This window comes from Mus musculus, chromosome X (genome assembly GCF_000001635.26).
Source record: "Mus musculus strain C57BL/6J chromosome X, GRCm38.p6 C57BL/6J".
Classification (NCBI taxonomy): Eukaryota; Metazoa; Chordata; class Mammalia; order Rodentia; family Muridae; genus Mus; species Mus musculus.
In genome coordinates, this window is record NC_000086.7 from 74,118,273 (window position 1) to 74,122,500 (window position 4,228).

The window sequence follows — 4,228 nt, forward strand, 5'->3', positions numbered from 1 at the left end:
CTGAGGGGGGTTGATGCACCAGTGTAGGGGAATGTCAAGGTGACAAGGCAAGAGTGGGTGGGGGATCACCCTCATAGAGGCAGGCAGAGGGGGGAAGGGATACGTGGTTTCCAGAAGGGACACCTGGAAAGGGGATAACATTTGAGATGTAAGTAAAGAAAATATCCAATAAAAGAAAAAAATTGAAAAAACAAAAAGGAAAATATCCTGAGTGAGGTAACACAGACCCAGAAAGACAATATGGTATATACTCACTTATAAGCAGATATTAGGCATAAAGTACAGGATAACCATGCTACAATCCACAGACCCAAAGAAACTAAGTAATAAGGAGGACTCAAGGGAGGACTCTTGAATCTCACGCAGAAGCAGAAATAGATTAAATATCGGGGTGGATGGAAAGAGGGGACTGGATGGGGGAAGGATGGGATGGGAACAGGAGGGATGAGGTGGGGGGATGAAGGGAGAGTGTACTGGAAGAGACAAATGGATTGGGGAATTTATATTTTTCATGGATTCTCTGTGTTTGAATCAATTCTTGTCATATAACTTTTCTGTTTTGTTTTGAATGTGGGTGTCATGCAGCCCAAGATGGCCCCAAACTCACTATGCAGTACTGAACCAGGTCAGAGGAGAGTATCAGGTTCCCTGAAACTGGAATTATAGATGTTTAAGAGCTACCATATGTGTACTGGGAACTGAACCCTGGTCCACTAAAAAAGCAACAAGTGCACTTAACAACTGACCCATGCTTCCAATCCCTATAAATTATTTTTGATATGTAATTTGTCATCATGTTGGCCAGTGGATACACCTTCCCACGGGTCTTTTGTGCTCTTGCCATCAGTTCTGGTGCAACCAAGATGCTTGCAGCTCATCACGCACATGTTTTACTAGGAAATATTCATCTAGTAAAGCAATTTACAAACACATTTAAAAAAGTGAGTTCCTATTAAAATTTCCAATTTCCAGGGTTTTTTTCGTTTTTGTTTTTTTTTTTTTACATTTTTCTCCTTTTTACACTGAAGACCAGGATCTGTGGAACTCATTTCTTATTTTTGTTGTCTTATAATGTGAAAGCTTGTAAACAATACATATATGAAAGGGGGGAAGATTGCTCTGAGTACAGGAACTGCACCCAGCTGAGAGTTCAAAAGAGATCATAAGGCATGGGTATCACCAAGCACAAAGTAGTTAGAAGTGACTCACCTGGCCCAACCCAGCTTTAAGTTCATAACCAAATATAGTGCAATACATTTTGCATTTAGTCTGGCAAAAACAAGACTCACACTCTTGGCTTTATATTTATCCACTAGTTAAAACGAGAATAACTGAACCTGGCAAATGTTAGTGTTATTGTTGTAGACCCACGCTCCCTACCCCCTTGCTGAAGGCTTTTGTGTTTGTTCCCCAACTGTTGAATTCAGTAGTGAGGGTTCTAACTTCATCAATGAAATAACCTACTAATGGAAATAAAAATTGATAGAATTTTTGAGAGGCTGCCAAAAATATGTTGGTGAAAATGAGTTGTTAAGTATTCAAGGTACCTTCAAGGGGTACCTTGTCCCTACACCCTTCCTTTTTCTCTGTTTCCTTACTGGCTGCCATGAAGTGATTATCAATTCCTATAGGCTCCTACCTCTATGATGTGTTTGTCCTGAATCAAGCCTATAGGAAACTGAGCCCATCTACCAAGGGCCAAAATCTGTCTTCCTTGTAAGTTATTAGAAGGTATTTGTTACATCAATATAAAGCTCTGACTGTCATGTGACTTTTCCTAAGGAAACATAAAGAAATGTCTACTCACTGCAGAACAAGAGAACACTGACAGACCAAAGAAAGTATTCCATCTTGGAAAATCGGTGAGTTCATTGGGTTACTTCCAGGAATGTGGGGGACTCAAAGAGAGCCACACTAGTGGGAAGACCCTGGGCAATTTGTGGGCAGCTATACCACTAAAGAGTTCCACCAATAGCGTGGGTGACTCACAAGAAGCTGTAGCACTAAAAATGCCACCCACAGCATGCATAATTCATAAAAAGCTATACCAGAGAAAAGTCCCTTCCACCAGTCAGCCTTCCATCTCCCACACAGGACCCGTGAGACCCATGATCTGCTTGTTTCTTTGCTTATTAGTGAGTGTTGTTTTGGGGTCATTCACAGCTATTCTGATTCAATATTGCAATTGCCATGTCCATACTAGAGGAAACAGCTATGCAGCACTAACATACCCCTATTAGAAACTTTAGTGCTGTTTGATGACTTCTTTTTTTTTTTTTCCGAGCTTTCCCCTGGCCTTCTTTCACATCCACCATGGGCTGTGTGAGATTTAGTAGGTTTTTGTTGTTTGTTTGTTTGTTTGTTTGTTTTTGTCAACTTAACACAAGCTAGGGTCATCTGGGAAGAGGAAACCTCAGCCAAGTAAATGCCTCCATTAGTCAGGGGGGGGGGAGGCATTTTCTTGATTATTTATTGATGTCAGAGAGCCCAGTCCACTTTAAGAAATGTCACCCTGGGCAGGTGGTTCTGAGTGGTATAGGAGATTAAAGTGAGGGACCAGGGAGATAATTCGGTAGGTAGAGGCACCTGCTGCCAAGATTGACAATCCGATCAGGTTCAATCCCTGGGAGCTACATGTAGAAGGAGAGAACTGACTCCCACACATTGTCCTCTGACCTCTGCATACACACACACACACACACACACACACACACACACACACACACACAAATACTAAAATATAATGTAAAGACAGCAGACAAGCTATAAGGAGCAAGGGTAGTAAGCAGTGTTCCTCCTTGGCCTCTGCTTCAGTTCCTGTTTCCAGGTTCCTACTTGAGTCCCTGCCATGACTTCCCTCAGTGATGGTCTGTGATGTGGAAGCATAAGCCAAATAAACCCTTTCCCCTCCAAGTTACTTTTGGTCAGTATTTTAGGACACAACAGAGAAGCTAACTAGGACAAGCTGAGATGCAGTTGGTAGTATAGTGAAGAGTTTTATCTCTAAAGATGTTTTAATATTTAATTGTGATCAAATGACCACAACGAAAATTTTGCCATGTTAAGCATTTCTAACTGTATAGTTCTGTGGTGTCACGTATGTGGACATAGTTATGAACATCACAACCATTTATCACCAGAGCCTCAACATCTTGTTAAACGAGACTCTGGTCCCATGAGTCACTAACCCCATGCAGTTCTCTCTGGGCCCTGGCATCCATCCTTCCTTCTTTTTATGAGTTTGACTACTCCAGGGACTACATAGTAAATGGAATCCAATTGAAACTGAGTTTGGAAAATATACCTCTTTTAAAAATATTTTTAAACTAAACAGGAGATAGTAATCAAGGGGAAATTCTGTACAATCTAAGACTTGATTCTTCACTAGATTGTAAAAATGAAACTGTTTTGGAACATGAGTTTTTTTCAAGCAAAAAAATATGTTGAGAAACTGGGTTTGATGGCAAGTGACTATAGTCTCAGTTTGGGAAGCTGGGGCAGGAAATGTGTTTGAGCCCTGGAGTTTCAAACTAAATCTCTAACACCGGGGTAAAAAGCCTGGCATGGTAGTACCCAACACTGAAAAGGCCAGATGATCCAGAGGGTTTTTTTTCATTAATTTTTGTTACGTGTATATTCCTAAATATGACCTGATCAGTCTGTATAATGTAACTTGAATGTTTATGTCTTCAGGACTGGCCATTTTGTATAGGATAAACAATTTGTGTGTTCTTTGCTGGGGAAAACTATTATTCTCTTACTCTCAATGTTGCTTAGTGTCCTCTAGTTCTTTGTGTAGGGTTGAATCATCCTAGACTTCCCTACCCTTATTCACGTTAGCTTGTTTTATTGTTGTTGTCCATGTCTAGCTCATGCTTGGGCAGTCACATCAGTGAGACTTTATTGGTGTAGTTTCTGACATTTCTAGGAGACATACTCTCACAGCAAACTCCCTAGTCCTCTGGCTTTTAAAAATCTTTCTGAGCCTTATGTACAAGCGTGCTTTTTAGATTTATCTACAATTCTGCATTTTGATTGGTTGTGGTTTTCTGTAATGGTCACATGCCTTTAGTCCCAGCACTCAGAAGGCAAAGGTAGTCAGATCTGTGTGAGTTTGAGGCCTGCATGGTCTACACAGTGAGTTCCAGTTCTGCCAGGGTTACATAGTGAGACACTGTCTAAAACAAACAAACAAACAAACAAAAAATACAAGTCTGGCAACCAGAGT